This window comes from Saimiri boliviensis, chromosome 16, assembly GCF_048565385.1.
Source record: "Saimiri boliviensis isolate mSaiBol1 chromosome 16, mSaiBol1.pri, whole genome shotgun sequence".
Lineage (NCBI taxonomy): Eukaryota > Metazoa > Chordata > Mammalia > Primates > Cebidae > Saimiri > Saimiri boliviensis.
In genome coordinates, this window is record NC_133464.1 from 86,996,668 (window position 1) to 87,011,655 (window position 14,988).

Below are 14,988 nucleotides of genomic sequence, written 5' to 3' on the forward strand. Positions count from 1 at the left end.
TAGGTGGTGAGAAGTATAATGTTAGAGCGAGAAGTAGATCAAGGATTTGGCTTCCAGTCGTATTATTTCTACTCTGAATCTTTGCATAGTCCCTGCTTCTGTCCCTGTACCAGATCTTCAAACGGATAGATAGTGGAGCTGTTAAAAACCCACGACCTCACTTGCTGGTATACAGCACTATTCCCTACACCATAAAGCACTTCTCGGAAACAAAATACACACGGGGAGGGGAGGTCGATTAAATTAAATCAGATCAAATCTGGGTGTGCATCAGACGCTCTTTTTTATTTTAAAATTGAGATGGAGTTTCGCTCTTCTTGCCCAGACTGGAGCGCAATTGTGCAATCTCGGCTCACTGCAACCTCTGTCTCCCAGGTTGGAGCGATTCTCCTGCCTCGGCCTCCCGAGTAGCTGGGATTACAGGCACGCCCCACCACGCCCGGCTAATTTTGTATTTTTAGTAGCGATGGGGTTTCTCCATGTTGGTCCGACTGGTCTTGAACTGCCGACCTCAGGTGATCTACCCGCCTCAGCCTCTCAAAGTGCTGGGATTCTGGGATTCCAGGCGTGGGCCACCGTGCCCGGCAGACCTCGTTCTGAATTGCTTGATTCCACTGTCTCAATAGCCGTCTGTCTTTTTCCGCCGCTATTCTTAGTGTCCATCCACGAGTTGGTAACTTGGTGGCTCCTTCAGGCTCGCCAACATTTTTTTTTCTTTACCACCAAGACTAGTATGAGATGCTTAAGAACAGTGGCTTTGACGACTGTTACCAACTTTTAATACAAGTGCAGTCGAGAGGACAAATACTCAAGTTTGGGGGCGGACAGCACAGAGTCAAATAGGTCCGAGAGGCCCCCGGCGAGCTCCCACGGGGCAGCAGGGAGGCCGCGGGCAGGTGGCGGCCGAGGCCCGAGGCAGGAAGCACGGCCGGGCCGGGCCGGGCGGGGCGGGGCGGGGCGGAGCGGCCGCCGAGGAGCAGGGGCCGCAGGCGCCCCGCCCGGGCTGGTATGCGGCCGAGAGTGACGCGGGAGGCGGGGTCACGTGACGCCCGTGGAATGCCAACAATGTAGCGAATGTCCCACTTGGGTCTCCGCTTTGGAACCGCGGCGTGAGCGCCCCGGGAAGATGGAGCAGCCGCCGTCCACGCCGCCGCCGCCGCCCGGGGCTCCCCCGTCCCTGCGGGGCCAGCAGCAGCTCCAGCCTCCAGTGCCCGGTCTCCTGGCGCGCGAGGCCCGGGAGCCGCGGGCCAGGACGCCCCCGAGGGCGTAGACCGCGCCCCACGAGGTGAGGGGGCCGGGGGCGGGGGTCGGGGCGGCAGCCGAGAGGGCGGCCGGCGTCTCCGCGAGGCGGTCGAGCCCCGCGGCTCCGCGCGCTCGCCGCGGGACCGGGGCTCCGGGAAGGGCGCCCGGCGGGGCGGCCGAGGAAGTCGGTCCGGACGGAGCCCGCGCCCTGCCCCCACGGTCCGCGCCCGCCGGAGCCGCCCCCGCCCGGCGGCGCGTCGCCTCGGCCGTGCGGAGCCCGCGGAGCCGGTTCCGGAGGAGCCGGGGAAGTCGGAGGCCGGCGTCGGGCGGGGGCGGCGGGGCCGCGCGGCTTTGTTGTGCGGCGGCGGGGGCGGCCGGGGTCTCTGCGGGGCAGGGGCGGCGCGGGCCGGGGGCGGCGCCCAGATCCGAAGGGGCCGCGGCGCGGGGCGCGCCCGCGCTTCCGCCGTGCCCGGGGCCCGGCTTTCCCCCAGACGCCCGGCCGGGCGCCCCGACAGCCCCGAGACCCCGCGTCCGGCCGCGCCGCTGCCCCACGGAGTCGGCGTCGTGCTCCGGGCCGCACCATCGTCCCGCGGGCCCATCAGCCCTTCGGGGCCCGCCCCGGCCGCCCCGTCGTCCCGCGAGCCGACAGCCCCACGGCCGCGCCCCGCCGAGGCCGCGCCGCCCCTCACCCCGGCCCCCCGGCCCGCCAGCCCCTCGGAGGCCGCCGCGCCGCCGGGCGCCGACCGTCCCGGGCCGTGGGCTGCCAGGCCCCGCTCGGCGTCTCCCGGCCCGCGGCCGCCGGCGCTGCGACTTTGCCCGTGGTCTGGGCGGGACGCGGCCGCAGCCGCGGGAGCGCGTTCGTGGCCCGGCGAGCGGCGGCCGTTGCGTCACACGCCACTCGCGTGCCCTGGTCGAGCGACGCGTGGGGGGCTCACCTGCGAGCAGCTCCTCGGCGGGGCCCCGGGGACGGGGGCGCCGACGGCCTGCGCTCCTCGCCATCACTTCCTCCAGCCGACTGCAACTGCTGGGAGCGCTCCCTCGGGGCGGAGTGCGGCCTGGAGCAAGCCCGTCCGCGGAGTCCGACTCTCCCGGGTCCCGGGGGCTGAGGGCGCGCGGGCGGGGTGGGGGCCAGGCGGGGAACGGACCCTGAGGAAGGCAGCACCCGGCCGCCCGGGGCTCCAGGCAGCTGGTCACGGGGGCCCCGGCCGCCGGGAGGCCGTTCTGAGGCCTTTTGATGAGCAAGGCTGTTTTGCCGGGATCACCTTCAAAGAACCTAACTTGCAGGTTGTGTTGACAAAAGTTCTCTTGTTTTGTGTGTGTGTGTTTCTGAGACGGGATCTCGCTCTGTCTCCCAGGCTGGAGGGCAGCGGTGTGACCTCCGCTCACTGCAGCCTCTGCCTCGCAGGTTCCAGCGGTTCTCCTGCGTCAGCCTCCCGCTGGGCTCGGACCACGGGCCGGTGCCACCAGCCCAGCTCGTTTTGTGTTTCTGGTAGAGACGGGGTTTCGCCGGGTTGGCTAGGCTGGGTTTGCAGTCCCGATCTCAGGGGATCCGCCCTCCTCGGTCTCCCAGAGTGCTGGGATTGCAGGTGTGAGCCATCGTGCCCCACCAGAGGAGCATTTTGAACAAGAACTTTAATTTTCACACTTCTCTGGCATGGATCTAAGTGTTTTTAGTGTAATCGCATTTTTAAAAAGAATTCACCTTAACTATGAAGCCATAGAGTATACTTGCATTTGGCCAGTAAATAATTGAGATTAATAGCTGAACAGCTCTTTTCACAAAATATTCAATAAATATGTGTATTTTTAAAGGAAAGTTTGCCCATATTTTAATAAGAAACATATATACTGAAATTTGAATGGGAAATCACAAACTGTGTGATCTTACACAAATGTTCTGCTTAAAATTTTAACTTAGAAGATGAGGGGCCTTTCCTTAATCATGGAAAAAGTAAGTCAGGGCTGATTATTAGGAAATTGGTAGTAAATCTCGCTGTATATTTTTAGTAAGCTGCTTTGTATGTTTTTAAGGTTTGTTTTTTCTTCTGTAACAACTGTTGTAATAAGGTAGTAACAGAAAAAATACTCCAAAACGAGAATGTATAAATTTTTTATTATGTCCGTTTAACTGTAATTATCAAGATATGTTATTCAGCCTCTCACAAAATTTTCTGTCATTATGCGGGTATAGAAGGCACTGTTTAATGAATATACCAGCATTCCTTTGAAAATGAGTTTGTGAACATTTAATAACTCTCCAAATCTCAGGCAGTTTAAGGTATCTGAGCAGAGGCTAGCCTGTCTTGCAAAAGTATTAGGGTGAATTACTAGAATCATACAATTACATAACTGGAAGGGATTTTTCCGGCTTCTCCATTGAGTTTGAAATAGTTTAAGTGTAAATTGGAGCTATACGTGTTCCTTAGCAAATCACAGGGTTGATGGGAGGGGCTTTCCTTTGGTGGGAGGGGAATGCTTTTACAATAAGATTCCTTGTTATTTTAAATGCTGTGTTGTAAATAGCCAGCCCTGGGCTGCTATGCTCCACAGAGGGGTGGGGTAGCATGGGGGTTGAAGCTGATAAATTGACCATAAACACAGAGGAAGGATTTCTGGAAGCTGTGGGTAAGGGAGAGGTGTTCTCTTTTGTATTGGAAAAACCATACCAACACCATTTTTGAAAAGCTGCTTTTATATTTTATTTTGTAATTAAAATCATGTGAAACTTTTAAACAGTATTTCTTACTGACTTTTTTTTTTTTTTTTTTTTTTTTGAGACAGAGTTTTGCTCTTGTTACCCAGGCTAGAGTGCAATGGCGCGATCTCGGCTCACCGCAACCTCCGCCTCCTGGGTTCAGGCAATTCTCCTGCCTCAGCCTCCTGAGTAGCTGGGATTACAGGCACGTGCCACCATGCCCAGCTAATTTTTTGTATTTTTAGTAGAGACGGGGTTTCACCATGTTGACCGGGATGGTCTCGATCTCTTGACCTCATGATCCACCCGCCTCGGCCTCCCAAAGTGCTGGGATTACAGGCTTGAGCCACCGCGCCCGGCTTTCTTACTGACTTTTTAAAAACGGTAGGCATGAAGAAATAACAGAGAATAAATTCAAATGCATTTACTCTGTCTTGGGTAAATCTGTTCTAAAAAGTGCTGAAATGTTCTGGTGAACAGAAAGAAGGGATAAGGCTTGATTGAAGTGACTGACTTCCAGCTCTAAACATTCTCTGAATCTTCTTTCTTTTAAAAAGTCTTCTGCTTAGTAATTCCTCTGGAGGGAATTGGACTTCAAATTGCACAAGTCCAGGGGCACTGTTCCCATTGTATGTTAGGTCGATGCTGCTCTCTGTGATGGCCTTTATTACATAGAGTGCCCTTCGGAGGGCCTCTGAGTGTGAGGGAAGCCCTGCTTGGGCTATTAGTTTCACTTAGCTGTTCACTCAGTATTTTTAAGGCTAATGTTACGTGATTATTAGTTCTATTTTGAAACTATGAAAAAAGCAAAGTAATATTGGAAATAAAGCCATTGGTTATGCTGTTAAAATTAGAATGGAAATTTGGCATTGTTTAATGTTTGCCATTCACCCTGGGACGACTGTTGGTTATCATCTAGACCATGTCAGGTTAATTATGACAAGTGTTTTTTTTTTTTTGTTTTTTTTGTTTTTTGAGATGGAGTTTCGCTCTTGTTACCCAGGCTGGAGTGCAATGCCGCGATCTCGGCTCACTGCAACCTCCGCCTCCTGGGTTCAGGCAATTCTCCAGCCTCAGCCTCCTGAGTAGCTGGGATTACAGGCACGCGCCACCATACCCAGCTAATTTTTTGTATTTTTAGTAGAGACGGGGTTTCACCATGTTGACAGGGATGGTCTCGATCTCTTGACCTCGTGATCCACCCGCCTCGGCCTCCCAAAGTGCTGGGATTATAGGCGTGAGCCACCGCGCCCGGCTGACAAGTGTTTTAAGTTAATTCACAAATACTTTTTGTTTGTGAGACAATATCTGACATACATGGGAACTTTTCTTGGAGAAAAATGAAAAAAAATCCCATATTTTGTAGCCATGGTTTATATTTCTTTTTTTTTTTTTTTTTGAGACGGAGTTTTGCTCTTGTTACCCAGGCTGGAGTGCAATGGCGCAATCTCGGCTCACCGCAACCTCCGCCTCCTGGGTTCAGGCAATTCTCCTGCCTCAGCCTCCTGAGTAGCTGGGATGACAGGCACGCGCCACCATGCCCAGCTAATTTTTAGTATTTTTAGTAGAGACGGGATTTCACCATGTTGACAGGGATGGTCTCGATCTCTCGACCTCGTGATCCACCCGCCTCGGCCTCCCAAAGTGCTGGGATGACAGGCTTGAGCCACCGCGCCCGGCCCATGGTTTATATTTCTTGTTAACACTGATTGTTACAATCTTGTGGCATAGTTTGTATCCTATATACCCTCGATCAGTTAGGATGGTAAGGATCTTAAGAATGTAAGCTGGATTTTGAAAGGAGTGGACCTCTGTTTGGAATAGTCAGCCCCTCTGCCTCTAGGCAGTTATCTTGAGCAGGAATGCTAAGGGCCAGTGTGATTCATTGCTAGGTAACCCCATCATCCTTCTTCAACCCCATCATCCTGTTTTCTCATTAAATGTATGTGGACAGCACATGCCCCCTCCCCAACATTTTTTGCTTGTTTTGTTCATCTTTCTAGTCCACATTTGAGCCTTTTCAGAGGAAGTTCCATATTCCAAGAATAGCTTCACAATTTCTCCATCAAATTATAGCCCTTCAGCCTTTCTAATTTTGGTGAAACGTCCCTTTTTCTAAGATACTTTTTCCAGATGATCTCAACACCTTTCTGAAGTATTGCGCTCCTCCATGAAAATAGGCAGGGATTCTTTGGACAGTCACAGTATTTATTACGTCAGTCCGTAGCAATGATTCTCAAATGGGAGGGGTGTTGCAACTCCCTAGCTGGAGCATATCCGAAACTTGGAGGGGTGCAGAGGAGGCAAGGCTTTCACAACAATTGAGAACCCCTTCTGGGCTATGGAATTGAATATAAGGTGGCCCATCCTGTTGGGTTGCTTGCTACTAGGAATGCTCCAAAGAACTAATTATGATGTATCTGCAACTTGGTCACTCCGTTCGGATAACTTCATACAGACTTCCGTAGCTCAATTTTTTAATGCCATTTATATTTGCATAATGTGTATCATACAAGTATCATGTACAAAGCTGTCTAATAGAGAATGTGATGGTGTCTTTTTCCCCTAGACTGTAAGCTTATGTAGAAGTGAGACCCTGGCAGGGCATTGTAGCTCGTACCTATAATTCCAGCACTTTGAGAGGCTGAGGCAGGTGGATCACTTGAGCCTAGGAATTCGAGAACAGCCTGGGTGACATGGCGAAACCCCATCTCTACTAAAAATACAAAAAATTAGCTAGGCATGGTAACGTGCACCTGAGGACCTGGCCGTGTGTGGGAGGCTGGGATGGGAGGATTACCTGAGCCCAGGAGGTTGAGGCTGCAGTGAGCCAAGATCTTGCCACTGCACTCCAGCCTGGGCAACCAGAGTGAGACTCTGTCTCAAAAAAAAAAAAAAGTGATACCCTGTTCTCCCTGGGTGAAACCTCATAGTGTCGAGTACAGTACTGAGCACACGTATGGCAATGCCAAACTCTCTGAGGCCTTGTGATGACGCTGCTGTTGGAGAGTGGAAATTCTTCTAAAGTGTGTTTTCCTGGATCCCTAGTGGAATGCAGTCACTGCCTTCCTCAAAGACCCTCATTATGAGAGGTAGCCCTTGGCCTGTGGCTTCCTGGCCTGGACTGTACTGGAGTGGTACATCCACATAGTGGTTTACGATTGTGACATTTAGCATCTGGCTGGAGGCCTGGTCCATCCGCCTGATTTAGTTTCAGCTTTGCTAGTTAATTATAGTAGGGATATGATTTAAATAATAGCTGGAATTTTAGGTCCAAGAAATCCTGCTTCAGAAAATGCCGTTTGTCATTAGTGCAAGTCCCATGAGACATTGGTTTGGTTGGTTCCTTGGTTGCTGCTTGATGTGTGTTTGGCAGCCAGTGCGGGTTTGTGAAGCACTAGGAGAAATTAGAATAAAAATTCTTGAACATCTGATAGCATTTTCCAGGATTGGATTGAGGGTTGGAATTGGGTTTGGTGGAACCAAATTAAAGGCATGCTTAAAATTTTGCTCTCACATTGTTTACACAAGCCACCTATATTAAGCATGGGATTTAGTAGTTGCCTCAGCTCTGGATTTAGAGAATGAGGTGTTTTTGTTTTGTGAGTTGTTACAGTTTTAAAATTCCAATGTTTGTAGTTTCTTATTGAAAGTGTGTTTAACTGGTGATGCAAAAGAAATTTCCAAAGTTAGATTTACTTTGCTTGATACCCCCATTTATTTTTTTAAGTCCACATCGATGAGGGTCATGTTTATAAAACTCTTGATGAAAGAAAATTTCCCATATGTGAAGTCTCATTAAAATGGTATACTAGAATGTCAGAGTTGTTCCAGCTGCAATCTTGACTGATGAGTATTCTCATGAAAATTCTTTCAAAAGTTCATAATTTGGCCATGAAATCAACTGTCTTCAAATACACCACTTAAAATACACAGTCTCAAGCTGAAAAAATACTTTCATTCTTTACGAAACTGAAGGAAAGTTTCATCCTTTCTAAAGTTTTCAGGCAGGAACACAGTTTATCTGTAGGTATTGTTTTTCATATTCACTCAACACAGGGACAGCCCCTGTGGTGCTCCTGGACCAGTGCCTCACTATGGTGGGAGATGGGGAGAAAATCAGAGCAGGATGTGGGGGTCCTCCCCCTTCCTCCGTGCCGAAGAAAGCCAGGTGATAGGTTTAGCGGTGTCAGTGAATAATCCTCTCAACCTTTCAGTATGTTTGAAATTTTTCATAAGCAAATGTTGAAGGGGAAATGAAAAAAGAAAGAAAACCAAGACCCCTGATTTGGCTTCTGTTTAAGGGCATAGCCACTTAGTATTTCTTTTTTTTTTTTTTTTTTTTTTGAGACGGAGTTTCGCTCTTGTTACCCAGGCTGGAGTGCAATGGCGCTATCTCGGCTCACCGCAACCTCCGCCTCCTGGGTTCAGGCAATTCTCCTGCCTCAGCCTCCTGAGTAGCTGAGATTACAGGCACACGCCACCATGCCCAGCTAATTTTTTGTGTTTTTAGTAGAGATGGGGTTTCACCATGTTGACCAGGAGGGTCTCGATCTCTTGACCTCGTGATCCACCCGCCTCGGCCTCCCAAAGTGCTGGGATTACAGGCTTGAGCCACCGCGCCCGGCCGCCACTTAGTATTTCTTAGCTTAGGCATAGATGTCGACAGAGAAGTGTCCAGACTTGCCTACCCTGGTTGCTTTTATGATTTGAATGTGAGTGGGACCCACAGGTGCTTAACATCCCAAGTGTCTCCAGGAGTGCGCCTCTGCTGTGAGCGTGTCTGTGTGGTGGAGGGCCAGTAGGGTGGGGAAGTGCAGCTGCCCGGGGGTTTGGGCTTGATGAGGAGACTTTGCTCTACTATATCCTACCAGTCCCTAGGTCCAGTCTTCTCACTGTGTAGCTATGTTTGTTTGTTTGTTTGTTTGTTTGTTTTGAGATGGAGTCTTGCTCTGTTGCCTAGGCTGGGGTGCAGTGGAATTATCTTGCCTCACTGCAACGTCCACCTCCTAGGTTCAAGCGATTTCTGGCTAATTTTTGTATTTTTAGTAGAGACGGGGTTTCACCATGTTGGCCAGGCTGTTCTTTTTTTTTTTGAGATGGAGTTTCGCTCTTGTTACCCAGGCTGGAGTGCAATGGCGCGATCTCGGCTCACCGCAACCTCCGCCTCCTGGGTTCAAGCAATTCTCCTGCCTCAGCCTCCTGAGTAGCTGGGATTACAGGCACGCGCCACCACGCCCAGCTAATGTTTTGTATTTTTAGTAGAGACGGGGTTTCACCATGTTGACCAGGATGGTCTCGATCTCTCGACCTCGTGATCCACCTGCCTTGGCCTCCCAAAGTGCTGGGATTACAGGCTTGAGCCACCGCTCCCGGCCCTGGCCAGGCTGTTCTTAAACTCCTGACCTCAAGTGATCCGCCTGCCTAGGCCTCCCAAAGTGCTAGGATTACAGGTGTGAGCCAACACGCCCAGCCGTGTAACTGTGTTTAAAAAGGGAGCCGTTGTTCAAACACGAGTTCCCTAAATAGGAATAGTTAGGAAACCTTTTCCTTCATTTTCTAAAATTGAGGTAAAATATACAGAATATTTTAACCATTTATAAGTATACAGTTCAGTTAAGTGACGTTAAATGCGTCATTACTGCAAGTATCACCGTTGTGTATACATAAGACTTTTTTTTATCATCCCAAACAGAAACTGTACCCATTAAATAAAAAGTCCCTATTCCCCTTGCTCCTGGTAATCTCCCTTCTTTCTGTCTCTATGAATTTACCTACTGGAGGTAATTCACATAACTGGAATCATAACAGTATTTCCTTTCTCTGTCTGGCTTATTTCACTTAACGTAATGTCCTCGAGGTTCATCTTGATTGTTACCTATGACAGAATTTCCCTACTTTTTATAGCTGAATAATATGCCATAGTCCTGCGACTTTTGTTCTGTGTAAACCAACCTTGGGCACATTTCATTTAGACCTGCATGTTAAACTTCAGAGAAGGCGCTGCTGTTGATTGAGGCCTCATTCTCCTTGTCACCTCCTAAGACCTTCGGGGTGGCACTGGCAGGTTTATCCTCACTGTGGAACTGAGGAAACAGACTCCGTGCTGAGTGACTACCTGCAGATGCTGCCTGGGCCTGTGTGCGCATGCCAGGGAGTAGATGGGGATAAACGAAACGGGATGCCCCTCGTGGTGCTGTCAGGTTCTTCAAGAGGAAGCCCACCAGCCAGTGATGGTGCTCAGGGAAGGGCTGGGAGGGAACATGCCGTCCCTTAGATTCGGGAAGTCAGGAAGGTCCTTCTGTGAGAGGGGTTGTAGGCCGAGGTTTTAGAGTAGGAGTGAGCCAGGCAGGTGGGGTGGGTTGGGTTGGGTTTTTCTAGCTGAGAGAAAGGTTTTGCAAGTTGGGGTGGATAGGAAGCATTGGTGCCTTTGACATGCACAGGATCTGGCTTTTGAGCCACAGTCAGCATCCAGTGGCTCAGAACTGAACAGCCAGCTGCCTGGCTGCAGGCACGTTTCAGAGAGGAGTGACTTAAGCTGCTCTCCTCTGTGCTTTTCTGCCTTTACTATTGAAAGAAAGCTACTTTAACTTTCTGTGCATCATTGTCAAAACACTGAGAGGAGTTACTCGACCGGGCGGGGTGGCTCTCGCCTGTGATCTCAGCACTTAGGCTGAGGGAGGTGGATCACTTGAGGTCAGGAGTTCGAGACTAGCCTGGGCAACAGGGCGAAACCACTTCTCTGCTAAAAATACAAAAATTAGCCGGGTGCAGTAGTGCACGCCTGTAATCCCAGCTACTCGGGTGGCTGAGGCACAAGAATGCTTGAACCTGGGAGGCAGAGGTTGCAATGAGCTGAGGTTGCGCACTGCACTCCAGCCTAGGTGGCAAAGTGAGATTCTGTCTCCAAAAAAATAAAATGAAAAATGAAAAGGAGTCACTGGGAACAAGCATGCAATACCTGTTTCCATGTTCAGTTTGGTAATTTTTCCATGGTCTTGTCTCCTGACCTCATTAAACCTTTTTTTTTGTTTAACTTACTATAAATCCTTCATTAGTAATGGTGAGAATTGATGAGTTTATCGTGCATTACAGATTGAGCCTGCTGTCACACACAGCACCACTGTGATCCTCAGGGCAACCCTGTCAGGTAGACAGCAGCAGAGCGTTGGACCCTCGGTTCTGTGCAGGAGCTTGAAACTCAGCTAGGTGAAGTGACAGGCTCAGACTGCATGCTCAGTGCCAGGGCTAGGGAAGGACCCAGGTCCTTCCACTTCTTTTTGAGATACAGTTTTGCTCAGTTGCCAGGGCAACCTTCACCTCCCAGGTTCAAGCGATTCTCCTGCCTCAGCCTCTGGAGTAGCTGGGACTGCAGGTGTGCGTCACTGTGCCCAGCTAATATTTGTATTTTTAGTAGAGACGGAGTTTCACCATGTTGGCCAGGATGGTCTCGATCTCTTGACCTCGTGATGCACCTGCCTCTGCCTCCCAAAGAGCTGGGATTAGAGGCATGAGCCACCGTGTCTGTCCCCAGCCACTTCTTTAGCACTAAACACCCAGCTCTCGATGAGCTTCCCTGCCCTGTGCTTAATTTTTTTTGAAACAGAGTCTTGCTCTTTTGCCCCGGCTGGAGTGCAGTGGCGTGATCTTGGCTCACCACGACCTCCCCTCCCGGGTTCAAGTGATTTTCCTCCCTCAGCCTCCTGAGTAGGTGGGACTACAGGCGTGTGCCACCATGCCTGGCTAATTTTTGTATTTGTAGTAGAGACAGGGTCTCACTATGTTGGCCAGGCTGGTCTTGATCTCCTGACCTTGTGATTCAGGAGTTGGGATTACAGGGGTGAGCCACCACACCCAGCCCACCGCCCTGTGCTTTTTAGACAGGGTCTTGCTCTGCCTCCCAGGCTGGAGTGCAGTAATGTGACCTTGGCTCACTGCAGCCTCTACCTCCTGGGTTCAAGTGATTCTCCCACCTCAGCCTCCTGAGTAGCTGGGACCATAGGTATGTCTCCTCCATACCGGCTAGTTAATTATTTTTAGAAACGCTGTCTTCCTGTGTTCCCCAGGTTGGTCTCCATCTCCTGGGCTCAAGCAGCCCTCCCACCTTCGCCTCCCAGAGTGCTAGGATGACGTGTGTGAGCCACTGGACCCAGCCTGCCCTGTGCTTTTTCACCTTTGGTTACTGCCCTCCTCCGCCGCCACTGATGCTGCTCTACTGGTGGGCCCCATTGTCTAGATAAGTGAGGTTTCCTGGCTCAGAGAACGGCAGCGCCGCTGGCCCCATTTTTCAAACCAGAAACTTGGACTTTGCTTTCATATCAGTCCTTTCCAGTGAACATTACTTAATCCTATGGGTTCTACCTCTTAGTGCTATTGAATCTACCCACTTTTCTCTACCCTCTAACTCAGGCGTCCCCAAACCACGGCCCGCATGCGGCCCCCTGAGGCCATTTATCCGCCCCCCCCCCCCCCGCACTTCAGGAAGGGGCGCCTCTTTCATTGGTGGTCAGTGAGAGGAGCACAGTATGTGGCGGCCCTCCAGCGGTCTGAGGGACAGTGAACTGGCCCCCTGTGTAAAAAGTCTGGGGACGCCTGCTCTAACTACTAGCTGTTTGAGATCCCCGTAATTCTTTGCTCAGCCTTTCATTGTGACATATGGTATACTTTATTTAAATAGTTGATTTTCTCCTTTGCCTTCTCATCTTGAACTATGAGCTCCTTAAAGTCATAGGCACATCAATCTTTCTGCATCCCCACGACCTGGTAACAGGGCCACCTCGTGTGGGTGTTCAGGTCGCGCACTGCTCAAGGGCCCTACAAGTAAGAGGACTTGCCTCACGTTGCATATATACTCATTTTTATGAGGGCATATATGCTCATTTTTATGAGTGCAATCTACTTGGAGACTTTTAGCCACTCACAGAAGACCTGGGGCAGTAGAGACTCCCTTCCCCTCCGAAAGCATATGTGTCACACGTCTTCTGGAGGGCACACATGATCGCTCTCCTGTGTGCCTTACACTAAGACCATTACTTTCCTGCCTTCCGTTTGACTCAGCCTTTCCCTGCCTCCTCATGTGGCCGTGGTATCGAGGCACGACTCTGCGTGGGCCGGGGCCACTGCCCACGGGGCTCCAGCAAGCTTCCCAGGGAGAGTGGTTGGTTCTGTACAATAATAGAGTAACAAACAAAAAACTTCTTGAGGAAGGGGTGCCTTAGTACAGTCTCTCCAGGGGCTCTGCCAGTCACTATATAGGAAGTGTTTTTACTGGAAAGTATTTGGTATGGTGGTGGAAACAAGGCTTTGAGCTGAGCACCCACTCTGCAGCTCCTCTCAGCTCTGGGCCTGCAGCCATGGCAGCCTGAAAGGCAGAGGTGCCGTTTGTAATAGCCCAGACCAGGAGCAACCTGAACATCCACTGGTGGTAGAACGGATGCATAAGTTACGGTGTATTCAAATGGGGTATCGATATTACTCAGCAATGAAGACTAGCAGGCGTCTGCTGTGCACCACAGCATTGAACAAAATGTGCTAAACGGAGTAGAGATTGCTTAATTCCCTGGAGATACATTTCAAAAATTGATTAGTCTAATCCTTGGTGTTAGATGTCATGAAGGTGGTTCCCCTTGAGGCACTGATCTTTGGGGGCCTGGGGGCTTTTGGGGTCATGATAATGATACTCGTCTTGATCTGGACACTACTTACAAGAGTGTGCTCTCTCGGTGAACATCTGTCAATCTTATAGTCTGCAGTTTAAAAAACACGTTAAATAAGGGGATTGCTCGTACCCCTTCACTCCCAAAAGCCTTACCATTCCTCCTGGCTTTCAACAGCTTCCCTTATTTATTTATTTATTTATTTATTTTTGAGACAGAGTCTCCCTCTTGTCGCCCAGGCTGGAGTGCAGCGGCGCAGTCTCGGCTCACTGCAGTCTCCCCCTCCTGAGTTGAAGGGACTCTCTTGCCTCAGCCTCCTGAGTAGCTGGACCACAGGGCCATGCTGCCACACCTGGCTAATTATTATTATTATTATTTTTTTAAGTAGAGACAGGATTTCACCATGTTGGCTATGCTGGTCTCAAACTTCCGACCTCAAGTGATCTGCCCACCTCGGCCTCCCAAAGTGTTGGGATTACAGGCGTGAGCCACTGCGCCCGGCCAGCTTCTCCTCTTTAGAGCAGATTCCAGAGAAAGCTTTCCAGCCTCAGAATCGACCAGGACCTCCTTCAGCCACCCCTAACTCCCTTCTCTCTGCTCACGTGATGGGGGAGAGGGCATCCCCGCATCCTGGCTTTAGCACGGAACTTTCTCGTAGTTCTTTTTCTTCGGTGCGGATTGTCTCTTGTTGCTCTTGCCCTTTCATCGCTGGGTGAAAAGCACCCTGCCGCTTCTGTGCCCTTCTGGTGTGTCACTGCTGGTAAAAGGAGACATATCACAGATGGCTGCTCCTCTAAAGAATGTGAGTGAGCCGGGAGGGCCTTTAGCCATCCACTCACCTGGCAGCTCCATTTCGTGGTTGATCAGGCAGGCCACTGGCTGGGCAAATGTCCCATAAGCAGATGCCAACACCCCTTCTACCCCCGATCTGTGCCTTTTACTTCAGACCTGAAACCCCTTCTCCTTACTCCCTGCCTGGGGCTGCTGCTCCTTACCCAGAGAGTGTTGCACCTGTCCCTTCCTGCCCACCTTCCACTCAGGCTAAACCATGGACATGGCTGCCCATCCTCTGCACGGAGTCCGGACTCAACATGGCTGGGAATTGAGCCTCTGGATACCTCCACGGTTTCATCCCCCTCACCCCTTGCCCCCAGTCCCTTGGCCTCCCACGTCTCCAGGAAGAGCCTGCACTGCACAGACCTGAATGTGGTGGGCGGAGCCTGGAGGCTTCTTTGCATATGTTGTTCCCTCTGGCTGGAATTGGTTCCTCCTGACACTCAGGTCGAATTACTTCTACTTCAAAGCCTTTTCTTCTTTATTCTCCAGGCATCTCTTGTTTTTGTTTTGTTTTTTTTTTTTTTGAAGCTGTTTATTTACCTGCCTCACCCCATCTTT

General features: G+C 50.8%; 1 protein-coding gene across 2 annotated transcripts in view; it reads left to right on the plus strand.

Annotated features, from left to right (window-relative positions):
• The first annotated feature begins 1,041 nt into the window (after positions 1-1,041).
• LATS2 (large tumor suppressor kinase 2) overlaps positions 1,042-14,988 on the plus strand; it is a 112,853-nt gene continuing 98,906 nt past the window's right edge. Inside the window, exon 1 of one of the 2 annotated variants that reach the window (XM_074387934.1) lies at positions 1,042-1,285. The gene's annotated coding sequence lies outside the window, so the exon portion shown is untranslated. The remainder of the gene's footprint in view (positions 1,286-14,988) is intronic. The other variant, XM_039473363.2, reaches the window with a different exon arrangement.